This window comes from Symphalangus syndactylus, chromosome 20 (assembly GCF_028878055.3).
Source record: "Symphalangus syndactylus isolate Jambi chromosome 20, NHGRI_mSymSyn1-v2.1_pri, whole genome shotgun sequence".
In the NCBI taxonomy this organism is placed as follows: Eukaryota; Metazoa; Chordata; class Mammalia; order Primates; family Hylobatidae; genus Symphalangus; species Symphalangus syndactylus.
The window spans coordinates 44,135,561-44,161,846 of NC_072442.2; the positions used below are offsets into that span (position 1 = coordinate 44,135,561).

A 26,286-nucleotide genomic window follows, 5' to 3' on the forward strand; every position below is an offset into this window, starting at 1 on the left:
CAAACACACACACACACTCTCACACTGTTGAAACCAGAGCTGCTGGCTCCAGGGAGGGGACTGAAGAAGCAGCTGTGGACAGGTATGGGTGGCCACATACCTGCCCTTCTGGGAGGTGACACTTCCATTACACCTCCACAGGTTTCATGTTGACCTCACCCTAGCTTTGGCCCAATGTTGTCAGGATGGGCAGAAGGATGGCAGAGTTAAGCTGGCCCAAAGCCAGCAAGCAAAGAGTTCTCAGCAGGCCCTTGAAGTGCCAGCAAATCAGTTCCCCCAAGGACCAAATCTGAAGAAAACTCAGCTTAAAGCACAGCAGTAGCACATACTGGCTTCAGCAACACATATACTAAAATTGGAACGATACAGAGAGGATTAGCATGGCCCCTGCATAAGAATGATACGCAAATTGATGAAGCATTCCATATTTTTCAGTTTGTCAAGCATTTTATTCTTTTGAATAAAACCAACATGACTATAACTTAACAAAAAAGCAGCATAGCAGCAGAGATTGGGCCTAGATCACTAGGCGAACTTCAGTGATGGCTGAGAGAAGCACCCTGGAGACTTCTTGAGGGTTGGGGGAAGCCCCCATCTTCCCTGAGGGATTGTCGGAAAGCAGGGTGCAGGCCCAGGATAAAGTTCAGGGTCTGGATTGCAGAAAGTGACGCTGGCAGCCCAAAACCTTTGGCATTGCTGAATCAGAAGGGATTCTGACTGGCCTCATGTCACCCCCAGTAGGCTGGGACTGGGGCTCTAATTGGCTGTAATTTGTTGATGAATGCAATTTGCAGCTGCCTTCTCTCCCTGTGACAGGCCTCAATTAGAGCCGCCAAAGGGATCTAGGGTGGGAGGGGGAGCTGGGATGTTGCTTCCAACTCCTTCCCCTGGTCCGCTCTCAGCACTCTGCCCCATCCCGAAACAAAAGGAGGTTCTTGAGGCTAGTTAATTGTCCCCCAGCTTGGCCGGGCATGGTGGCTCATGCCTGTAATCCCAGCACTTTGGGAGGCCGAGGTGGGTGGATCACGAGGTTAGGAGATTGAGACCATCCTGGCTAACATGGTGAAACCCCGTCTCTACTAAAAATACAAAAAATTAGCCAGGCATGGTGGTGGGCGCCTGTAGTCCCAGCTACTCGGGAGTCTGCGGCAGGAGAATGGTGTGAACCTGGGAGGCGGAGCTTGCAGTGAGCCGAGATCACACCGCTGCACTCCAGCCCAGGCGACAGAGCGAGACTCTGTCTAAAAAAAAAAAATTGTCCCCCCACTTACAGTCAGTGATATGATTTTAGAACAAGTGGAGAGTGAGAAAGGTATAAAATGAAGGCTGCCTTCCTGCAGGTTGGTCTGGATGCTATGGATTTTAAAACTTGACCACGTTTCATGTTTAGTACCTTCTTATTTATTTTAGAGCTGCTGAAAATTCTATAGAAAGGAAGACTTTTGAGCTAAAATGTTTATTTCTATCTTATAGTCCTTTCTCCCTCTTACCAGATAAAGGAAAAAAATAGAAATCAGAATGATGGAAAAGACAGAGAGAAATAAGGCAATCAGCTCTCCACTGACATATGATTTTTTTTTTTTTTAGAGACAGGGTCTTGGTCTGTCACCCAGGCTGGTGAGCTGGGGTGTGGTCATAGCTCACTGCAGCCTCAACCTCTTGGCCTCAAGCTATCCTCCCACCTCAGCCTCCTGAGTAGCTAGGACTACAAGCATGTACCACCATGCCTGGCTAATTTTTATATTTTTTGTAGAGATGGGATCTTGCTATATCACCCAGGCTGGTCTTGAACTTCTGGCCTCAAGTGATCCTCCTGTCTTGGCCTCCCAAAACCCTGGGATTAAAGGCATGAGCCATCATGCCCAGCCCCTGACATACTTTTTTTTTCTTTTGAGATGGAGTCTCGCTCTGTCACCCAGGCTGGAGTGCGGTGGCACCATCTCAGTTCACTGCAACCTCTGCCTCCTGGGTTCAAGCAATTCGTCTGCCTCAGCCTCCCGAGTAGCTGGGAGTACAGGTGTGCATCTCCACTTCCAGCTACTTTTTGTATTTTTAGGAGAGACAGGGTTCTGCCATGTTGGCCAAGCTGGTCTCGAACTCTTGACAGGGGATCTACCCACCTTGGCCTCCCAAAATGCTGGGATTATAGGCGTGAGCCACTGCGCCTGGCCTGACATACTATTTTAATCAGAAGAATCACTTGAACCCGGGAGATGGAGGTTGCAGTGAGCCAAGATCGCCCCACTGCACTCCAGCCTGGGCGACAGAGCGAGACTCTGTCTCAAACAAACAAAACCACTAGGGAGCATTTAGTCCAATGGCTTTCAAATTCTTTAAAAAAGTAACAGGACCAGGAGCTGTGGCTCATGCCTGTAATCCCAGCACTTTGGGAGGCCAAGACGGGTGGATCACCTGAGGTTAAGAGTTTGAGACCAGCATGACCAACATGGAGAAATCCCATCTCTACTAAAAATACAAAATTAGCTGGGCGTGGTGGTGCATGCTTGTAATCCCAGCTACTCGGGAGGCTGAGGCAGGAGAATCACTCGAGCCTGGGAGGCGGAGTTTACAGTGAGCCAAGATCATGTCACTGCACTCCAGCCTGGGCAACAAGAGCGAAATCCCATCTCAAAAAAAAAAAAAAAAAAGTAACAGGGGCCAGGTGCAATGGCTCACGCCTATAATGCCAGCACTTTGGGAGGCCAAGGTAGGTGGATCACTTGAGGCCAGGAGTGGGAGACCAGCGTGGCCAACATGGTGAAACCCCGTCTCTACTAAAAGTACAAAAAAGTTAGCCGGGTGTGATCTCAGCTACTTAGGAGGCTGAGGCAGGAGTATCACTTGAACCTGGGAGGAGGAGGTTGCAGTGAGCTGAGATTGCGCCACTGCACTCCAGCTAGGCAACAGAGTGAGATTCCATCTCAAAACAAACAAATAAATAAACAAACAAACATCTAACCTAGAAGCTCAATGTGTAAAACAAGACAAAACTGATCCAGTTAAAGTGGGACTGGGGGGCTCTGAGCCCCATTGGACTGGCCTCCTCTGTAAGTCTTGCCTCTCCTATCCCTTGCCTTGGTGGCCTCCCTATGATAGCTGTAAGGTTCAGTTAGATTGACCAACTCACCCCAGTTTGTCTGGCTTTATTTATTTATGTTTCTTCTGAGTGGCCAATGCAGCATACCAGTCCCAGCTGGCTCAATTTGTCTAGTTTTAGCACTGAAAGTCCTGCATCCTGAGAAATATCTGGAACCTGGGCAAATCAGGACAGTTGGTTGCCCTAGGTTCAACAGAGCATGGTTTGAAAACTACTGACACAATCCTTTTGATCTATTGATAAAGATACTGAGCCCATAAGAGATGTGGTAGTTTGAAGTCCCATAGACAGATTATCATGCCCAGGAGTGACCTGCATTGGGGTGGTGAATATCTCTCCTCTGCCCCGTATCTCTGTGAGAAGTAAAACTGTCCATTGCCAAATCTCTCTTCTCCTTCAAGAGCCCCCCGCCCTTTTTTTTTTTTTTTTTTTTTGAGACAGAGTCTCCCTCTGTCGCCCAGGCTGGAGTGCAGTGGCGCAATCTCGGCTCACTGCAAGCTCCGCCTCCCGGGTTCACGCCATTCTCCTGCCTCAGCCTCCCGAGTAGCTGCGACTACAGGCGCCCGCCATTGCGCCCGGCCAATTTTTTTGTATTTTTAGTAGAGACGGGGTTTCACCGTGTTAGCCAAGATGGTCTCAATCTCCTGACCTCGTGATCCGCCCGCCTCGGCCTCCCAAAGTGCTGGGATTACAAGCGTGAGCCACCGCGCCCAGCCAAGACCCCCTTTTATGAAGCCTTCCTTGGTTCTTCTTTTTTTTTTTTTTTTTTTTGAGACGGAGTCTCGCTCTGTCACCCAGGCACCCAGGCTGGAGTGCAGTGGCGCGATCTCGGCTCACTGCAAGCTCCGCCTCCCAGGTTCACGCCATTCTCCTGCCTCAGCCTCTCCGAGTAGCTGGGACTACAGGCGCCCGCCACCACGCCCGGCTAATTTTTTGTATTTTTAGTAGAGACGGGGTTTCACCGTGGTCTCGATCTCCTGACCTCGTGATCCGCCCGCCTCGGCCTCCCAAAGTGCTGGGATTACAAGCATGAGCCACCACGCCCGGCCCCCTTGGTTCTTCTAGAAAGAGTTTTGTTCTCTCCTCTAATTCTTCTTTTAGACTACTTATCAGGTAGAGTTATTTTTAATCTTGGGTCTTTCCATTCAGACTGGAAGTTTCTTTGTTCCAAGTCCCATTTGTTTTCGTATCCCTCAGCACCTAGTGCAGTGTCTGGCATAGAGTAGGCACTCAGAGATATTTTTAGATAGATGGATAGATGGATAGGTGGACAGTTGGATGGATTTGGAGGATGGGTGGATGAAGAGATGGATGGATAGATGAATGGATGGGCTGGAGAATGGATAGATGGAATGGATGGGTAGAGAAAATGATGGATGCATGGAAGGCTTGGTGCCTTGCTGAAGAGAGTGGCATGAAACAATTAGGAAGTTTCTAGGCAAGTTCTTCTTGCATCATTTCCCCGCTACTATGGCCATTTTCCCTGAATTAGATTTTTGGAATATCTAATGCACGTACATTCAGATGCAAGGACCAAAACAACTTCCCAAGCCAATTAGAAGTCACTTAAATGTGTCATTTTTGGATTTTTTGTGCCATTGCTTTCCTCTACAAAGAGTTATGGTTTAGCTACACAAATACAATATTTGATGAGAATACCTCAAATAGGCAGCTGATGGCAATGAAGAAGACTGTCTGAAAATAAAACAGCTTGAAAATATCTGACAGTGGAGAGTGTAGGAGGCAGGGACAGAGAGTAAGCCACTGGTGCAAATAGCGAGCAAGGCAATCAGGACTTGAGGACTGGAAAGGCAGGAATCTTGAAAGGAGGATTCAAGACACACATTAGAAGGACTTCCCAACGATGTTTGGAAGCAAAACATTAGACTAAATGATTATTCATGATTTTAAAAAATTTTGTTTTTGTGACAGGGTCTCATTATGTCTCCTATGCTGGAGTGCAGTGGTGTGATTATAGCTCACTGCAGCCTCGATCTCCCAGGCTCAAGTGATCCTCTCACCTCAGCCTTCTGAGCAACTGGAACTACAGGTGTACGCCACCATGCCCAGCTATTTAAAAGAATTTTTTTTTTTGGCCAGGTGTGGTGGCTCATGCCTGTAATCCCAGCACTTTGGGAGGCCGAGGCGGGCAGATCACAAGGTCAGGAGATTGAGACCATCCTGGCTAACACAGTGAAACCCCATCTCTACTAAAAATACAAAAATTAGCCGGGCGTGGCGGCAGGTGCCTGTAGTCCCAGCTGCTGGGGAGGCTGAGGCAGGAGAATGGCGTGAACCTGGGAGGCGGAGCTTGCAGTGAGTAGAGATGGTGCCACTGCACTCCAGCCTGGGCCACAGAGTGAGACTCTGTCTCAAAAAAATAATAATAATAATAAAATAAATAAATAAATAAAAAGAATTTTTTAGTAGAGATGAGGTCTTGCTATGTTGCTCAGGCTGGTCTTGAGCTCCTAAGCTCAAGTGATCCTACTTCCTTGGTCTCCCAAGGTGCTGGTACTACAGGCATGAGTCAACGCACCCAGCCTATTCATGATTCTTGACCTACTAATCACTCAAGTAAAATTTATTGAGCATCCATTCTGACCCATATATCAGGCTAAGCACTTTCACTTGTATTATCTCAGCCCATCATGCCTGGGGACAGGAAGATGGAGTTCACACACTCTTGATGGGCACATTTTTCTTAGGCGATCTCCTCCACACCCGTGCTTTTAACCACAGAAGCTACTTTGACTCTCTGGTCCAGCTCTCCTCTTGCCCCACACCTCTCCTTTACCCCACTGCTGACTCTCTCCCCCTAGATGTCTGCAGGTGCCTCCAACTCAAGGGACTCCACACAGGACTCATCTGTTTTCCCACTAAACCTTCTCCTCTGCCCAGATTCCCCATCTCTACTCATGGCACTCTCACCTGACCCACTCAACACCCAAGTCAGAACATGGGCATCAGCTCCTTTTCCCTGCCTGCGCCCCCCATGCTGGTCACCATGTCCAGTAATTCTACTTCCTAAATGCCTCGTAGATCTGTGTTTTCCTTTTCTTTCCCAAGGGAGCTGCCCTAAATTCAGGTCCTCACCATTTCTCACTGGCTTGCTTCCCTAGCTTCCTTTTGCTCCCTTTCTCCCCCATCTCATATTCTGGGAATCCATTCTTCACTTAGTTGCCAGACTCGTTTTTCCAAAATGCAAATCTGATCAGTCACACACCCTCCAAGCCTTTTGATGATACTCTAGCTGTTTTTAAAATAACATCCAAAATCCTTGGCTTCTCCGACAAGAGCCTTAACCCCTCACTCTGCCGCACCAAATCCCAGTACTTGCTGGCCTATGCGCTTTCATCCCCATGCCTTTGCACAAGCTATTCCTGCTGCCTAGGAATGCCTTTCCTCCCATTTATACCAATCTAATTCCTCCTCATTCCTCACGATTCAGTGTGTTGGATGTCACCTCCTCCAGGCAGACTCTCTGACTGCCCCTCTGCTCCTAAGTCTGAGTGAGCTCCCCCTCCTCTGGCCTCTCACTGTGTCCAGTGCTTGTCTCTTCCTTAGAACTGATTACACTGTATTACAGTTGCCTGTTTCCTTGTCTGTCTCTCCCACTCACATGTGAGATATTCCAGGACAGGTATGCTGTCTTTCACATCTGCATTCCTTGTGCTGCATATTTTGCCTGGCATGTAGTGTGCCCAGTAAATGTTTGTTGAGTGAATGTATGGCTGGTAGTTCTCTATCATCTATGGGCCTTTGAGCTCATTCTCTCTCATGGGACAGCCAATTCAGTACAGTTTAAGATAGGACTCAAGATGTGCTGTGGAAATCAGTACATTTTTCTCTCTCCCCTTCCCCCATCTCTCTCAGAATTCGCCGGTGGCCACACCCTTGGCACAGACACAGGCAGCTCAGTCTGCAGAACGTCAGCTGGCAGCGAGCAGCCCTTCCCTTCCTCCCTGGCTCTGTCTTCGCGCTCAGCACAAATCGTTTTTCCTTTTTGGGTGTTCAGAGCTCTGATAGCAGAGGGCTGGGTGGGAGTGTGGCAGAGCGGGCTGTCTGCAGGGAGGCAGAAAAGCGGGGTGTGGGAGAGCCAAGATGTGGGTGGAAGCATTGCTATGTGGGCCCTTTTAGAGGGAGAAAGAAAATTTAGCTCCTCTTTGGGGCTGCCTGGGGCAGAGCAGCTGAGATGTGCTTGTCCCCTTTTGCTCTCTGGGGGCTGGGATAACCCTGTTGATATTTAGCCTCCTCCTGAGTGTCGGCAAGCCTTCTGAGAGAGAGAGGCAATGAGAGAGGGAGAGACTATGGATTTTCAAAACTGGCCCAGTACATTCCCTTGATACCAAGCCACTGGGCAGAATCTTGGGGGTCAAGCTATTGCTGTTTCCTTGTTTTGGAGAACACAGAAAAAGATAATCTGCCACATACCTCATTCATTCATTCAGTACTTGGGTGATGCCAGACACTGGGGACACATGAATAAGGCCCAGTGCTCCTCCTGGGGCTCACAGTATAAGGGGCATGGGCTTGTAAAGAGATATGTTACAAGTGGGCTGGATGGTTGTGAGAGGAAGGGCTTGGCAGGCTTGGAGGAGAACAGGTCACTCCGTCCATGGAAAGAAGGTGATGCTGGGGCTCTGGAAGTGATTTCCGTACAGTCTCGTACTTACAACTACCTCCAACATCAGTTCCTGAGAGGAGACTCTGTTTAACTCTTCATAAAGACAGCAGCAGCAGCCACGGTAGAGAGTATGGAATTTGGAGAAGACAATCTGATTTCAGATCCTGGCTCACCATCTCATTCATTCATTCAGTAAATGCCTGGATCTGCTGTGAACAATTGACATCAGTTCTCTGAGCCTCAGTTTTGTCATCTATATAATTGGGATAGCCATGACACTCACCTCACCATTCTGTTGGGAGGATTACATGAGCTCATTTATGTGATAATGCTTTGTAAACTGGAAAGTGCTGTGCAAATATGAGCTGCTAATTACCCTTCCATCTATCCACTGATTCAGTCAACAAATAACTACCAAGTGCCCTCTTCTAAAGGCCTGACAAGGCCCTTTTCGAGGCAGAAGCCTGTTTCTTGCATGTGCGCATGTGTATGTATGTGTGTGTGTGTGTGGCGGGGGGGTTGCTGTGTGTGACCGTAGCGTGCCTTCATTAAGCGGCAACCATCTGCTCTGTCTGAAGGGAAGTCCTAGCTTCCTCAGCTCCCAGCCCTCGTCCCCGGTGCAGGCGGGCAGGGACACGTTCTGCAGTCTCCCCGCTGAGGGATGCTGCTGCACACAGGAGGCCGGCAGGGCGTGTGAATCACCAGCCTTAGTCACCACTCTGCCTACAGGGCTTCTCTTCCCTACCAGATGATGAACCCAAAATAAAAATACGGCTGAAGAGCGAGTTAGCATTCCAGGCTGTCTCTGAGAGGCATCTGAGCCACCAGGAAAGGAGCTGAATGCATTATTTTGCACTTCTCCTAGCCCCCAAAACTCATATCAGGAGCATCCTGGGTAACCTCAGAGCTGAGGGGTAGCAGAGAGAGGGACGCCAGGCTTGGTGGTGAGGGTAGGAGACTGAGGGTGGCTTTCCTCACAGTCACCGTCTCAGCAGGTCCTGTCCGGCCACTTATCAGCTCTAATTTGTGCACAGTGCTTTGTGGCTTACAAAGTGCTTTGATACGCTTTCTCTCATTTGATGCTCATGAGAACTTTGTGAGGGGGTTACTGGAAGGCAGAATAGCCTGGAGGTCCGGTGTGTGGCTTCTGGAGCCGAACCTGCCTGACTTTGAATCTGTTTTTGTTGCCTACTGGTTGTGGGACTTTGAGCAAAATCCCTTAGCCTGTTTTTTTTTGGTTTTTTGTCTTTTGTTTTTTGAGACAGAGTCTCGCTGTCTCCCAGGCTGGAGTGCAGGGGCACGATCTCGGCTCACTGCAAGTTCTGCCTCCCGGGTTCACGCCATTCTCCTGCCTCAGCCTCCTGAGTAGCTGGGACTACAGGCGCCCGCCACCACCGGCCGGCTAATTTTTTTGTATTTTTAGTATAGATGGGGCTTCACTATGTTAGCCAGGATGGTCTCGACCTCCTGACCTCGTGATCTGCCCACCTCAGCCTCCCAAAGTGCTGGGATTACAGGCGTGAGCCACTGCGCTGGCCTAATAATAGTGGTTTTTTTTTTTTTTTTTTTTGAGACAGTCTTGCTCTTTCACCAGGCTGGAGTGCAATGAGGCGATCTCGGCTCACTGAAAACCTCCGCCTCCTGGGTTCAAGCGATTCTCCTGCCTCAGCCTCCCAAGTAGCTACGACTACAGGCGCACACCACCACACCCAGGTAATTTTTTTGTATTTTTAGTAGAGACAGGGGTTTCACCATATTGGACAGGATGGTCTTGATCTCTTGACCTTGTGATCCACCCACCTCAGCCTCCCAAAGTGTTGGGATTACAGGCGTGAGCCACCCGCCTGGCCAGTGATTATTTTTGTAGAGATGAAGTCTCACTACATTGTCCAGACTGGTCTTGAACTTTTGGCCTCAAACCATCCTGCTGCCTCAGCCTCCCAAGTAGCTGGGATTACAGGCACCCGCCACCTCGCCTGCCTAATTTTTGTATTTTTGATAGAGACAGAGTTTCACCATCTTCGCCAGGCTGGTCTCAAACTCCTGACCTCGTGATCTACCTGCCTTGGCCTCCCAAAGTGCTGGGATTACAGGCATGAGCCACTGTGCCCGGCCCAGTTTTCTCATTTTCAAAATGGAGGTACTGGCTGGGCACGGTGGCCCACGTCTGTAATCTCAACAATTTGGGAGGCCAAGGCAGGCAGATTAGCTGAAGTCAGGGGTTCAAGACCAGCCCAGCTAACATGGTGAAACCTCGTCTCTAATGCAAAAAATTAGCTGGGCATGCTGGTGTGCGCCTGTAATCCCAGCTACTTGGCAGGCTGAGGCAAGAGAATCGCTTGAACCCAGGAGGGAGATGTTGCAGTGAGCCACTGCACTCCAGCCTGGGTGACAGAGTGAGACTCCGTCTCAAAAAAATAAATAAGTAAATACAGGCCAGGCGCGGTGGCTCACGCCTGTAATCCCAGCACTTTGGGAGGCCGAGGCGGGCGGATCACGAGGTCAGGAGATCGAGACCATCCTGGCTAACAAGGTGAAACCCCATCTCTACTAAAAATACAAAAATTAGCCGGGCGAGGTGGCAGGCGCCTGTAGTCCCAGCTACGCGGGAGGCTGAGGCAGGAGAATGGCGTGAACCCCGGGGGGCGGAGCCTGCAGTGAGCCGAGATCGCGCCACTGCACTCCAGCCTGGGTGAAAGAGCGAGACTCCGTCTAAAAAAAAAAAAAAAAAAAAAAAAAAAAGTAAATACATAAAATGGGGATACTAATAGTACAGTTTTTGTTTTGTTTTGTTTTTGTTTTTGTTTTTGTTTTTGAGACGGAGTCTCGCTCTGTTGCCCAGGCTGGAGTGCAGTGGCACAGTCTCGGCTCACTGCAAGCTCCGCCTCCCAGGTTCACACCATTCTTCTGCCTCAGCCTCCTGAATAGCTGGGACTACAGGCGCCCACCACCACGCCCGGCTAATTTTTTGTATTTTTAGTAGAGACGGGGTTTCACCATGTTAGCCAGGATGGTCTCGATCTCCTGACCTCGTGATCCGCCCACCTTGGCCTCCCAAAGTGCTGGGATTACAGGCGTAAGCCACCGCTCCCGGCCTTGTTTTTGTTTTTTGAGACAGAGTCTCACTGTATTGCCCAGGCTGGAATGCAATGGCACCGTGTTGGCTCACTGCAACCTCCGTCTCCTGGGTTCAAGCGATTCTCCTGCCTTAGCCTCCCGAGTAGCTGGGGTTAAAGGCGCCCGCCACCACGCCTGGCTAATTTTATATTTTTAATAGAGACAGGGTTTCACCATGTTGGCCAGGCTGGTCTCAAACTCCTGACCTCGTGATCCACCCGCCTCGGCCTCCCAAAGTGCTGGGATTACAGGTGTGAGCCACTGTGCCTGGCCAATAGTACAGTTTTTATAAGGTTAATTTTTTTTAATCTGTTTATTGTCTGTCTCCCCAAATTAGAGCAAAAGCCATAATAAAGAGAGATCTTTGTTTTTTAGGACACTGCCCGACACAGGGAGGTTTGCAATAAATATTTGTGCAATGAATGAATAAGAGGCTTAGAACAATGCCAGGCACATAGTAGACACTGTGCGTGATAGCTATTATTATAGGATTTTCTCCATTTGGGCAATGTAGAAACTGAAGTTTAGAGCATTTAAGTGAATTGCCTGAAGTCACAAAGCTAAGATGTGGCAGATTTGGAGCTTTAAATAAAGCTGCTACTCTAAAATAAGGGCCCCTCCTCCCACACTGTGACTACCCCAGTTCCTCCTCTTCTTTCCTTTCTTTAATCTCTTTCCTTACCTTCCCCAGATACTCATTAAAATTGAGCGACAGGGTTAATCCACTTCCTTGTCTGCAGTATAGAAAGCTGTAGAACTGGCCTGGCACGGTGGCTCATGCCAGTAATCCCAGCACTTTGGGAGGCCGAGGCAGGTGGATCACGAGGTCAGGAGTTCCAGACCAACCTAGCCAAGATGGTGAAACCCTGTCTCTACTAAAAATGCAAAAATTAGCTGGGTGTGGTGGCGGGTGCCTGTAATCCCAGCTACTTGGGAGACTGAGGCAGGACAATTGCTTGAACACAGGAGGCGGAGGTTGCAGTGAGCCGAGATTGTGCCACTGCACTCCAGCATGGGCGACAGAGCAAGACTCCATTTCAAAAAATAAATAAATAAATAAATAAATAAATAAATAAATAAATAAAAGCTATAGAACTTTCAGCAAGTCACGTAACTTCTGTGCAGCACAATTTCTTCATCTGTAAAATGGACATCATAATATAACCCACCTCACAATTCCAGCTTTGTGAGTATTAAGTGACAGTTAATATATGTAGTGATGGACACATAGTAATAGCTCAATATACAAAAGCTATTTTTTTATTTTTATTATTTTTTTTTTTTTTGAGACGGAGTCTTTCTCTGTCGCCCAGGCTGGAGTGCAGTGGCGCGATCTCGGCTCACTGCAAGCTCCGCCTCCCGGGTTCACGCCATTCTCCTGTCTCAGCCTCTCCGAGTAGCTGGGACTACAGGCGCCCGCCACCGCGCCCGGCTAATTTTTTGTATTTTTAGTAGAGACGGGGTTTCACCATGGTCTCGATCTCCTGACCTCGTGATCCGCCCGCCTCGGCCTCCCAAAGTGCTGGGATTACAGGCTTGAGCCACCGCGCCCGGCTACAAAAGCTATTTTTTTTTTTTTTTTTGAGACGGAGTCTCACTCTGTCGCCCAGGCTGGAGTGCAGTGGCGCGATCTCGGTCCACTGCAAGCTCCGCCTCCCAGGTTCATGCCATTCTCCTGCCTCAGCCTCCCGAGTAGCTGGGACTACAGGCACCCACACCACACCCGGCTAATTTTTTTTTTTTGTATTTTTTAGTGGAGACGGGGTTTCACCGTGTTAGCCAGGATGGTCTCGATCTCCTGACCTCGTGATCCGCCTGCCTCGGCCTCCCAAGGTGCTGGATTACAGGCATGAACCACCCTGCCTGGCCACAAAAGCTATTAATCATCATCTTTTGGGGACCGCTAGAACATATCCAAGATTTAGATTCATAGAATGTTAGAGTTGGAAGGGATCTTACAGAGTTTGATCCAATTTTAAAATTGGATCACATATGAGAAATAAAAATTTTCACATATGAGAAAATAAAAACCCAGAATCACTTGACTTGCCCAAGAATACAATACTTGAGCTGGGCGCAGTGGCTCATGCTTGTAATCCCAGCACTTTGGGAGGCTGAGATGGGTGGATCACCTGAGGTCAGGAGTTTGAGACCAGCCTGGCCAACATAGTGAAACCGCATCTCTACTAAAAATACAAAAAATTAGCTGGGTGTGGTGGCGGATGCCTGTAATCCCAGCTAGTAGAGAGGCTGAGGCAGGAGAATTGCTTGACCCAAGGAGGCGGAGGTTGTGGTGAGGCAAGATGGTGCCATTGCACTCCAGCCTGGGCAACAAGAGCAAAACTCCATCTCAAAAAAAAAAAAAAAAAAAAAGAGAAGATACAATACTTATTTTTAAAAATTTATCACCTAGGAGAAACTGGGTAAAGTGTTACAGGCACTCTGTCTACTATCTTTACAACTCTTTTGTAAACCTAAAATTATTTCAACATAAACATAACAACAATAGCTGTTGCAACTATTCCTAAAAAAAAAAAATCACGTAAATTATAGGGCAGAGAGAAGATGAGGGTGTGTGTGGGGTGGGGAGGTGTTTAGGAATATTTTTTTCTCCAATTACCTTGTTCCTTCCCAAAAGAGACATTGACCTATATTCTAGTACATTTTATCCTGTCTTCTGCTATAGCCAATCTGTTGAACTCATCCATTTATTTTTTTCTTTCTTTTATTTTCTATTTCTTTCTTTTTTTTTTTTTTTGAGACAGAGTTTCGCTCTTTCTCTCAGGCTGGAGTGCAGTGGCGCAATCTCAGCTCACTGCAACCTCTGCCTCCTGGGTTCAAGTGATTCTCATGCCTCAGTAGCTGGGATTACAGGTGCCCGCCACCACGCATAGCTAATTTTTATATTTTTAGTAGAGACGGGGTTTCACTATGTTGGCCAGGCTGGTCTTGAACTCCTGACCTCAGGTGATCAGCCCACCTCGGCCTCCCAAAGTGCTGGGATTACAGGCATGAGCCACGGTGCCCAGCTTTATCCATTGATTTCTTAATTTCAGATACCCTATTTTTCAGTGTCCATTTGTGGATTTTTTTGTTATCAAAAAACCATTTTTTTTTTAGATTCTAATTCTCTGTTGAAATTCTCCATATCATGTGCACCTTTTCCTCTATTTTCTGAATACATTAATGATAATTATTTAGAAGTCCTTGTCTAACTCTGATGTCTATATCATCTGTGGATCCACATCTTATGTTTTCTATTTATCAGTCATATATTTTTGCCTTTTCACATTGCGATTTTTGACTGAATGCTGGTAAAATACACACAAAAGCACTAGTGAGGCTCCATAAAATGTTTATTTTCCACCAGAGACCGTTTACACAGTCCTCTGCAAGACAGAAAGTGTGGGTAATCCCCTTGATCCAATCAGGAACTCCAATGAGTCCAGGCTGTATTACATATTTAGTGAGCCTCAGTTCATCTCTGTTTGGTCCATTCCTAGGATGTGACCCTACTCAGCTTACAGTTGAGGGCATGGCCGACTGTGTCCTCAGCACCAAGAGAAGCATAAGAATTTCCACTCTGCTTTTCAGAGACTTGTCAGTTTCTCTCTTTAGTTTTCCTCCCTGCATAGCTTCAGACTTCAGCAGATGTTATGAGAGGGAATCTGGCTACCTATTTAAGATCCCTTGATGGGTCTTGGTGGTTCATGCCTGTAATCCCAGCACTTTAGGAGGCTGAGGTGGGAGGATCACTTGAGTCCAGGAGTTCAAGACCAGCTGGGCAACATAGTGAGATTCTGTCTCTAAAAAATTGTATTTTTTTTAATTAACTGGGTGTGGTGGCACCAGCTGGTAGTCCCAGCACTTTTGAAGGCTGAGGTGAGAGGATCGCTTGAACCCAGGAGTTCGAGACCAGCCTGGGCAACAAAGCGAAACCCTGTCTCTACAAAAAGTAAAAATAATTAGCCAGGTGTGGTGATGCATGCCTATGGTCCCAGCCACTCAAGAGGCTAAGGTGGGAGGATTGCTTGAGCCCAGGACTTCAAGGTTGCACTGAGCTGTGATCAAGCCCCTGCACTTCAGCTGGGGTGAAAGAATGAGACCCTATCTCTTAGAAAAAAAAAAAAAAAAAAGGAGAGAGAGAAAGACAGAGTGAGAGAAAGAGACCCTTCAAGTATCCCATTTTGTGTTTCCAGTCCCCGTGTGAGTGTCAGAAGCTCTGCTGGCTTCTCTGCCTGGCAGCAATGCCTTCTGTGTAGGACAAACCCAGATTATCAATCTCGAGTCTTACCTAGAGTCAGAAAATGCTCCTGGGGAAAAGGAGCTGCAGATCTCCATTCATCTCGGAAAGGTGAACCCTTCCCTGTAATGTCAGTCTCTCTTATGAACTTCTGCAGCTCTCTGATGCTTTCATAAATATCATTTTTGCAGTTTACCTGGATTTTTTAGTTGTTCCTAGAGGAACTGTTGGCTTGCTGTGAACTATTTTGTCCTATTCAGAAAGACTGCCAAGATATATTCTGATGGATTGAATATATTATCATAGGTTTTGTTGGAACAAAATCTATTGAGAAATCATTTTTTTCCTTTATCTCTTCCCCTTCCCCCTACCCCCAGCCCCCTAGATGTGGGTATAGAGAAAGAAGCACCTTGGGTCAATTCCAGATCTCCTGCTCATCTAGTGTATGGCATTAGAGCATTTATTTAAACTCTGCCTCTCAGTTTGATCTGAAAATGAAGATCCTGTGAAAATTAAGTGAGGTAACACTGTATGGCACCTGCACGAAGGCTGGCACATGGATTTTAATGCCTTTCACTTCTTTCTTCTCTCTCCTCTCCCCACAGCTGATTTGAGCAGGCTTCCTCTTAGTGGCTGGGGAGTTTTCCCACAAAGGGATCAAAGCTTAGTGATTTAGGGCCGGACGCGGTGGCTCATGGCTGTAATCCCAGCACTTTGGGAAGCTGAGGGGGGAGGATCACCTGAGGTCAGGAGTTTGAGACCAGCCCAGGCAACATGGTGAAACCCCGTCTCTACTAAAAATACAAAAATTAGCCGGGCATGGTGGCGGGCACCTGTAATCCCAGCTACTGGGGAGGCTGAAGCAGGAGAATCGCTTGAGCCTGGGAGGCAGAGGTTGCAGTGAGCCCAGATGGTGCCACTGCACTCCAGCCTGGGGGACAAAGAGAAACGCTCTCTCAAAACAAACAAACAAACAAAAACAACTTAGTGGTTTTAGTGGTTTTGTTTGTTTCATTTCGTTTTTGAGCCGGAGTCTCACTCTGCTCCATCTCGGCTCACTGCAACCTCCACTTCCTGGGTTCAAGCGATTCTCCTGCCTCAACCTCCCGAATAGTTGGGACTATAGGTGTGTGCCATCACGCCTGGCTAATTTTTTTTTAATTTTTAGTACAGACGGGGTTTCACCATGTTGGCCAGGCTGGTCTCGAACTCCGCCTTGGCCTCCCAAAGTGCTGGGATTACAGGCGTGAGCCACCGTGCCTGGCCAGCTTAGTGGTTTAAAGGTAGTTTCTCTACTGATGACTAGAAAGGTGGTCAATGCGTCCAGTCTTAGGGGTAAAAGGAGATAAAGCAGGGTCTTTACTCACAGCATGTGGTCCTTGGAAATGACAACTTCAGGATATGGAGAGGCTAAGAGTAATTTAGAAGAGATAATGGAGCTTCCCAGGGCCAGGCGGGGTCCACGCTCATAGCTATCTGGAGGTGGAGGACACTCATGGGACAGAGCTACTCAAATCTGTCACTCTTCAGTCGCTTTCCTCAGCCCCCTAGACAAGGCACTTAGACGCACGGTTTCATTTAAACTCTAAGCAGAAGCAGTGGTGTGCTGGACTTAGCTCAAACCATCTTGGATATTGCGAGCTGAATGTTGAATTTTCAGGAATTTTATGAGCTGGTTGACTTCATGTTGGTAACTTAAAATCTGTGATGGTGAGCTGGGTGCTGTGGCACGCACCTGTAATCCCAGCTACTCAGGAGGCTGAGGTGGGAGGATCACTTGATCCCAGGAGTTCAAGACTAGCCTGGGCAACATGGTGAGATCCCCATCTCAAAAAAAAAAAAAAAATGCTGCCAGGGTGGGAATATTTGTATGATGGAAACCAGTGAATACTACAAAGAAAGGATTTACGTTTCTTCTGGAGAGCCAGTTGTTAAACATTTGCTAGCATACCACTGAACATAAGTGTTTTTACCAATTTACAGTTGAGTAAACTGAGGCTTTGAGACCCAAGTTCTCTCAGAGCATAAGTAAGTGGCACAGCCAGTATTAAAACCTGGCTCTATTTTTCATTTATTTATTATTTCCTTATTTCTTTCTTCTTTATTTTTTGAGATGGAGTCTCTCTCTGTCTCCCAGGCTAGAGTGCAGTGGCGCGATCTTGGCTCACTGCAACCTCCACCTCCTGGGTTCAAGTGATTCTCCTGCCTCAGCCTCCCAAGTAGCTGGGACTATAGGCGCCCGCCACCATATCTGACTAATTTTTTGTATTTTTAGTAGAGACGGGGTTTCGCCATGTTGGCCAGGCTGGTCTCGACCTCCTGACCTCAGGTGATCCGCCCACCTCGGCCTCCCAAAGTGCTGGGATTACAGGCGTGAGCCACCACGCCCGGCCCATTATTTTTGTTCTCAGGATGGTCATATATAACCCCAGTATAGGAAGAAATAAAAATGCTGTACTCCCCTTCCCACCCCCACTCCCTGCCCCAGTGTGAGTACCCAAAGAACATCAGAATCTCACTTCTGCTCACTGTGATCCTCACCGTGACCCCTGGCCCAAGCAGTCTTCCCTGAATCATCCCCATTCTACAGACTGGGAGTAAGCCCTATAAGGTTCAGTGACTCCCAGCCCCGGGCTCACACATTAGTGCCAGGACTCATTAGAGGCCTCTCCACCTGAATCCAGAAACCCTTGGCCATGCTCCAGCTAGCTGCCTGATAAAGGAGCAGAATTCTCAATTCAGGTTCGGGTTCAGCAACCATGCACATTTCCTTTCCTTTTCCCTTCAGGTGACAGGAAGCCATTGCTGGTCTTCAGGCAGGCTCTGTTCATTGCTGCCACAGCCTAAACTGCAACCACGGCATATCTGGGTGCAGCTGGGAAGCGACTCATTGAGGAGAGTGTGGCACAGATGCTGCTGAGAGGCTAGGAATGTAGAGTAAGGTATCAGCAGGCGCCTGGGCAACACAGGGGAACCCCGTCTCTGCAAAAAATAAAAATGCAAAAATTAGTCGCGTGTGGTGGTGCATGCCTGTAGTCCCAGCTACTCAGAAGGCTGAGGCAGGAAGATTGCTTGAGCTACGAAGGTTAAGGCTGCAGTGAGTTGCGTTTGAGCCACTGCACTTCAGCCTGGGCAACATAGCAAGGCCCCGGGTATGAATTCTGACTCCCCACCTTAGCTGGGGGAACTTGGACTAATCACTGTGAGCCTTAGTTGTATAATTTATCAAATGGGGATATTAATCTCATCAGACTCACGCCTATAATCTCATCACCTTGGCTAGAGGATTGCTTGAGTCCAGGAGTTTGAGACCTTCCCTGGCAAAATAGTGAGACCCTGTCTCTACAAAAAATAAAAAACTAGCCAGGGTGTGCTGGTGTGTGCTTGTAGTCTTAGCTACTTGGGAGGCTGAGGATGGGAGGAACACTTGAGCCCAGGAGGTTGAGGCTGCAGTGAGCCATGATTGCACCACTGCATTCCAGCCTGGGTGACAGAGATCCTGTCTCAAAAAAAAAAAAAAAAAAAAAAAAAGAAAGAAAGTGAAAAAGAGAAAACCTGAAGATTAACTGAGCCAAAATGCAGCACCAGGGCTGGTGGACAATCAGTGCCCAATAATTAGTAGATTGGGGGCACACCAAAGGGATGTTTTAGACAAATGTTAGATCAATATTTGGCTGAGGCTAAAGAAAAATATCATTACCACATAATAAAATTCTCAGCTGGGCGCAGTGGCTAATGCCTGTAATCCCAGCACTTTGGCAGAGGTGGGCAGATCACTTGAGGTCAGGAGTTCGAGACCAGCCTGGTCAACATAGTGAAACCCCACTTCTACTAATAATACAAAAATTAGCCGGATGCGATGGCGCATGCCTATAATCCCAGCTACTGAGGCATGAGAATCACTTGAACCCGGGATGTGGAGGTTGCAGTGAGCCAAGATTTCACCACTGCACTCTGGCGGCAGAATGAAACTGTGTCTCGAAAAAATAAAATAAAATAAAATTCTCAGGGTCAAGAATAAATCTTATATTTTATTAAAGATTTAGTTACTGCTGCAAGTTTATTATTTAAAAAATTTAGTAGCCATATTTCTAAAGCTTGTCCTAATGCAGAAATAATACTTTCTCAGCACATTCAGCACCTGAATTGTTCCTTCGGTCACTACTTGGCACATTTAGGTTATAAGTAGAAGTTCACTTTCTATTATTATTATTATTATCATCATCATTATTTTATTAGTTTTTGAGATGGAGCCTCACTCTTGTCACCCAGGCTGGAGTGCAGTGGCATGATCTCAGCTCACTGCAATCTTCACCTTCTGGGTTCAAGCAATTCTCCTGCCTCAGCCTCTGCGCCTGGCTAATTTTTGTACTTTTTGTAGAGACGGGGCTTCGCCATGTTGGCCAGGCTGTTCTTGAACTCCTGACCTCAAGTGATCTGCCTGCCTTGGCCTCCTAAAGTGCTGGGATTACAGGCATGAGCCACCGTGCCTGGCTGATAAGTAGATGTTCACTTTCTTTTTTTTTTTCTTTTTTTTTTTTTTTTTGAGGCAGAGTCTCGCGTGTCACCCAGGTTGGAGTGCAGTGGCGCGATCTCGGCTCACTGCAAGCTTCGCCTCCCGGGTTCACGCCATTCTCCTGCCTCAGCCTCTCCGAGTAGCTGGGACTACAGGTGCCCGCCACCACGCCCGGCTAATTTTTTGTATTTTTAGTAGAGACAAGGTTTCACCGTGGTCTCGATCTCCTGACCTCGTGATCCGCCCGCCTCGGCCTCCCAAAGTGCTGGGATTACAAGCGTGAGCCACCGCGCCTGGCAGTAGACGTTCACTTTCATCTGGGGTTATGGAGGGTCAAAACGTTTTTTGGATGCCTCACTTATCTGACATTTTCTTCTTTCTTTTCTTTTCTTTTTTTTTTTAGATGGAATCTCGCTCTGTCACCCAGGCTAGAGTGCAGTGGAGCAATCTCAGCTCACTGCAAGCTCTGCCTTCCGGGTTCACGCCATTCTCCTGCCTCAGCCTCCCGAGTAGCTGGGACTACAGGCGCCTGCCACCACGCCGGCTAATTTTTTGTGTTTTTAGTAGAGATGGGGTTTCAACGTGTTAGCCAGGATGGTCTCGATCTGACCTCGTTATCTGCCCACCTCGGCCTCCCAAAGTGCTGGGATTACAGGCATGAGCCACTGTGCCCGGCCTCTTTATTTTCTTTATTGTGATTGGATTGAATGCAACCCATAATGAATGTTGTGTGTGTTTTTTCTCTTCCTGAAATTTTGAAGTGACAATGTTGACATTTGCTTTTAGTGCAACTTCCCAAGATATGGAAATTCTCAGATAGTCTTTTTGGAAAGAGTCATGGACTAAATAACTAAGGATTACAACACTCGAAGTTTATCTTGCTTAAGGTTATAAATGCTAGTTCACCGAACAATTCTACTGAGACTAGAATTATGGTAACTATTATTTTGTCTTATATTATCATTTAAATTTTCATAAATGTTTCATGGCCTAAAAAGGCTGTAATATTTTCCCTAAGGTTTCTAGCTCAGAGTCATTCAGTGTGGGTCCTCAGACCAGCAGCATTACCAAAACACTGGAGTTTGTTAGAAAGACAAATTCTTGGGCCAGTCCAGAGACCCATTGAATGAGAACATTTAGAAGACAGGTTCCTGGGATCTGTATTTTAATCAGCTCTCCAATGATTTTGAGTGTCCCTAAGTTTGAGAAGCACTGATCTAGCCAACACACACTCCTGATCATTGCATAGTTGTCCATCTACTTTTTATATCACCATTTGAAAGTTCCAAACTGTTTTGGTACATAGATCATCATTAAATATTACAGCATTTTAAATCTTGAGACAAACATTTAACACATAGAGAACACAAGGAGATTTTTCACTTTTTTTTTTTTTTTTTTTGAGATGGAGTCTTGCTCTGTCACCCAGGCTGGAGTGCAATGGCGCAAACTCGGCTCACTGCAAACTCTGCCTCCCAGGTTCAAGCAATTTTCCTGCCTCAGCCTCCCTAGTAGCTGGGATTACAGGAGTGTGCCACCAAGCCCAGCTAATTTTTGTATTTTTAGTACAGGCAGGGTTTCACCATGTTGGCCAGGCTGGTCTCGAACTCCTGACCTCAGGTGATCCACCCACCTCGGCCTCCCAAAGTGCTGGGATTACAGGCATGAGCCACCGTGCTCAGCCGGATTAACGACATTCTTATGCTTGCAAAACATGGTGGCCACATATACAGCCACACAATTGCTCATCGTGTACAATTTCTGAAATGCCACTGAAATAGATATTTTGCAATTTAATCTTCCAAAGGCCAGGGATGAAGCTGCAGCAGAATAGCAAATTTGGTCATATATTCAGATCTAAGCTGAACTTTGAGGCATTCTTAGTAGTTATCATTAGGTAAAGTGACATTATGGCCAGGCACGGTGGCTCACGCCTGTAATCTCAGCACTTTGGGAGGCCGAGGCAGGCAGATCACTTGAGGCCAGGAGTTCGAGACCAGCCTGGCTAACACAGTGAAACCCCGTCTCTACTAAAAATACAAAAATTAGCCGGGTGTGGTGACACATGTATGCAGTCCCAGCTACTTGGGAGGCTGAGGTAGGAGGATTGCTTAAACCTGGAAACGGAGGTTGCAGTGAGCTAAGATCATACCACTGCACTTCAGCTTGGGCAACAGAGTGAGACTCTGTCTCAAAAATAAATAAATAAATAAAGTGACATTCTGTTCTCTAGGCCTCAGTCTTCACTGTACATGCCTCAGTTCCAGGAAAGCAGGCAGCTTGGGTTCTACAAAATTCTGACACTCTCATCCATTTAAGTGCCCAAGCCAGAAACTTCTCATTTAAGATGAAATCCTATCAATTCCATGTCTTAACTTTCTGCTGTATCTACCTTTATCCCTGATCTGAGCCACTATTTCTTATAGCTTTCACTCTTACCACCCTATAATTTATTTCTCCACATAGCAACAGTGACTAAATATATATAAACCAGATCCTGGTATTCCCTCTGCTGAAACCTCTCTATTGGATTCCCATCACTTTGAGTATGAACTTCAACCTTCTTACTCTGGCCTAGGGGTTCTCCCGGCTCCTGCCTACCTTGCCAACCTTATTTAGAATTGCCCTGTCTGCCGGGCGCAGTGACTCATGCCTGTAATCCCAGCACTTTGGGACGCCGAGACAGACAGATCGCTTGAGCCCAGGAGTTCCAGACCAACCTGGGCAACGTGGTGAAAACTCGTCTCTACAAAAAATACAAAGAACTAGCCAGGCATGATGGCATGCACCTGTAGTCCCAGCTACTTGGGAGGCTGAGGTGGGAGGATCACTTGAGCCCAAGAAGTCAAGGCTGCAGTGAGCCGTGATGGCGCCACTGCACTCTAGCCTAGACAACAGAGTGGCACCTTGTTGCTAAAAAAACCCCCAAAACAGAAAAAACTCCTTCCTCCCAAATTGCAGTCGCCTAGCCAAACAGGACTCATTTCTGTTCCCTGAACACCCTCAGTACATTCCTGCTCCGTGACTTTGTGCATGTTCTTCTGTCTACCTGAATGCTTCCCACTGTTGCACCTTTGCTGGCTCCTTTTCATCCTTCCACTGTATTAAATTTCACTTTTTAGAGAGGCTCTCTCTTTTCTTTTCTTTCTTTCTTTCTTTCTTTCTCTTTCTTTCTTTCTCTTTTCCTTCCTTCCTTCCCTCTTTCATTCCTTCCTTCCTCCCTCCCTTCCTTCCCTCCCTCCCCTCTCCCTCCCTCCCTCCCTTTCTTTCTTTCTTCTTTCTTTCTTTCTTTCTTTCTTTCTTTCTTTCTTTCTTTCTTTCTTTCTCTTTTCCTTCCTTCCTTCCCTCCTTCATTCCTTCCTTCCTTCCTCCCTTCCTTCCCTCCCTCCCTCCCCTCTCCCTCCCTCCCTTTCTTTCTTTCTTCTTTCTTTCTTTCTTTCTTTCTTTCTTTCTTTCTTTCTTTCTTTCTTTCTTTCTTCTTTCTTTCTTTCTTCTCTTTTCTCTCTTTCTTTTCTCTCTCTCTCTCTTTCTTTCTTTCTTTCTTTCCTTCTCTCTCTCTCTTTCTTTCCCTTCCTTCCTTCCCTCCTCTCTTTCTTTCTTTCTCCTTCCTTCCTTCCTTCTGTTTTTTTTTTTTTGATACAGAGTCTGACTCTGATGCCCAGGCTGGAGTGCAGTGGTGCAATCATGGCTCACTTCAGCCTCTACCTCCCGGGGTCAAGTAGTCCTCCCACTTCAGCCAAGCTGGGACCACAGGCATGCACCACCACGCATAGCTAATTTTTTATTTACATTTTTGTAGGGACAGCATCTCACTATGTTGCCTAGGCTGGTCCCTAACTCCTGGCCTCAGGTGATCCTCCCACCTCAGCCTCCCAAAGTGCTGGGATTACAGGTGTGAGCCACTACCAATTACAGGTGTGAGCCCAGCCAATGACACTTAATAAATGTGTATTTACATATTGATGGGCTTATTTGTTTAATATCTGTCTTTCTACTAGGCAATAGGTGCCATGAGAAAAGGAACCACTCTGTTTTGTTCCTCACTGTATCCAGTGTCAGCACATAGTAGAAGTTCAATGAACACTTTTTGAATGTTAGGCAAGCCCCTGTCTTGAGCCTGAGCCCTGGGCACACTGTGGGTGGTACCAGGCTCTCTGTGGGATGGATTCCAGCAGGTCATTTTTGGCTGTTGGAGCAACATTCAAATCTATTTCAGCTCAAATATTGCCTCCTTCAGGAGGCCTTCCCTGATCTCCCCATCTACTCATCCCCTACTCCCATTATTCTTTGCCACATTACCCCATTTCTTGAAAGCCCTTACCTCAATCTGAAATTATCCTGTTTATTTGCTTACCTAGTTTTTATCTTTCTCTCCTGCTGGAGGGAAAGACTTGACTCAATTTCATACCCCAAGCACCTAAAATATACTAAGGCCAGGCATGGTAGCTCATGCTGTAATCCCAGTACTTTGGGAGGCCAAGGCAGAAGGATCACTTGAGCCCAGGAGCTTGAGATCAGCCTGGGCAATATGGTGAGATCCTGTCTCAAAACAAAACAAATATAGTAAGCGCACATAAATATCTGTTTGTTTCTGCATTGTCTGACCTTCCTAGGTAATTTTTCTACATATATAGCCCCAGGACAAACTGCTTTTATTATAATAAAAAGCAATGAAGCTGTCCCATTTCAGTAAAATAAGAATACAAAATTGTACATATAACACACTGTCAACCATGTAACAAATGCATAGAAAAAACAAGGAGATATGCTAAATCGTATTTTGTTTTTGTTTATTTGGCTGAGCACAGGGGACTTTATTGATGATACACGACAAGGTAAGGCTCCCCGTGACCCTCCTTCTTCAGAGGGTCTGCATGGAAATTGTGAGGATGGGAAATTCTCAGAGTGTGGCAGGGACTCCCCAGCAGCTAAGGGCCTCTCTCTTCCTCTTGTCCTCTCACTGGGGCTGGTGGTCCAGAGGTCTTACTCCTTGGAGGCCATGTGGGCCATGAGGTTCACCACCTTGTTGCTGTAGCCAAATTCATTGTCATACCAGGAAATTAGCTTGACAAAGTGGTCATTGAGGGCAATGCCAGCCCCAGCATCGAAGGTGGAAGAGTGGGTGTCACTGTTAGAGGAGACAACCTGGTGCTCAGTGTAGCCCAGGATGACCTTGAGGGGGCCCTCTGATGTCTGTTTCACCACCTTCTTGAATGTCATCATATTTGACAGGTTTCTCCAGATGGCAGGTCAGGTCCACAACCAACACGTTGGTGGGGGGGACATGGAAGGCCATGCCAGTAAGCTCCTGGTTCAGCTCAGGGATGACCTTGCCCACAGACTTGGCAGCACCAGTAGATGCAGAGATGATGTTCTGGAGAGCCCCTCGGCCATCATGCCACAGTTTCCCAGAGGGGCCATCCACAGTCTTCTGGGTGGCAGTGATGGCATGGACTGTGGTCATGAGTCCTTCCATGATGCTGAAGTTGTCATGGATGACCTTGGCCAGGGGCACTAGGCAGTTGGTGGTACAGGAGGCATTGCTGATGATCTTGAGGCTGTTGTTATAATTCTCATGGTTCATGTCCATCACAAACATGGGGGCATCAGCAGAGGGGGCAGAAATGATGACCCTTTTGGCTCCCTGCTGCAAGTGAGCCCCAGCCTTCTCCATGGTCATGAAGATGTTGGTGGACTCCACAACACGCTCAGTGCCAGCATCACCCCATTTGATTTTGGTGGGATCTCACTCCTGGAAGATGGTGATGGGATTTCCATTGGTGACAAACTTCCCGTTCTCAGCTTTGATGGTGCCATGGAATTTGCCATGGGTGGAATCATACTGGAACATGTAGACCATGTAGTTGAGGTCAATGAAGGGATCATTGATGGCAACAATATCCACTTTACTGGAGTTGGAAGCAGCCCTGGTGACCAGGTGCCCAATACAGCCAAATCCATTTACTCCGGCCTTGACCTTCACCGTGGTGCACCAGCTGCACGATAAGATGCGGTTGTCTGTCGAACAGAAGTAGCAGAGAGCCTAAACTGTTAATAGTGGTTTTCTCTAGAAGGTAAGCTATGGGTGATTGCTGTCCTCCCCCTTTTTTTAAAAAAAAATGCTTTTCTGTATTTTAATTGTTGTTGTTGAGACAGAGTTTCACTCCATCATCCAGACTGAAGTGCAGTGGCATGATCTTGGCTCACTGCAACCTCCACCTCCAAGGTTCAAGCAATTATTGTGCCTCAGCCTCCCAAGTAGCTGGAATTACAGGCATGCACCATCATGGCCAGCTAATTTTTGTATTTTTAGTAGAGATAGGGTTTCACCATATTGACCAGGTTAGTCTCAAGCTCCTGACTTAAAGTGATCTGCAAGCCTCAGCCTCCCAAAGTGCTGGGATTACAGTCATGAGCCACTGCGCCCAGCCCCTGCTTCTCTGTATTTTTTTCAGATGTTCCACAATGGTCAACAGTTTATTTTCATAAGAAAAAAATCAGGCCAGGCACGGTGGCTCACACCTGTATCCCAGCACTTTTGGAGGCCGAGGCAGGTGGATCACCTGAGGTCAGGAGTTGGAGACAAGCCTGACCAACATGGTAAAACTCCGTCTCTACTAAAAATAAAAAAATTAGCCAGGCATGGTGGCAGGCGCCTGTAATCCCAACTACTCAGGAGGCTGAGG

At 47.2% G+C, this 26,286-nt stretch overlaps 1 non-coding gene and 1 pseudogene across 1 annotated transcript; one reads left to right on the plus strand and one right to left on the minus strand.

Annotated features, from left to right (window-relative positions):
- Positions 1 to 328: 328 nt before the first annotated feature.
- Positions 329 to 432, plus strand: LOC129470790 (U6 spliceosomal RNA). The gene has a single exon (XR_008653320.1). It is a non-coding gene; the product is annotated as a U6 spliceosomal RNA (small nuclear RNA).
- A 24,151-nt stretch (positions 433 to 24,583) lies between these two features.
- Positions 24,584 to 25,584, minus strand: LOC129469655 (glyceraldehyde-3-phosphate dehydrogenase-like; annotated as a pseudogene).
- Positions 25,585 to 26,286: the final 702 nt, after the last annotated feature.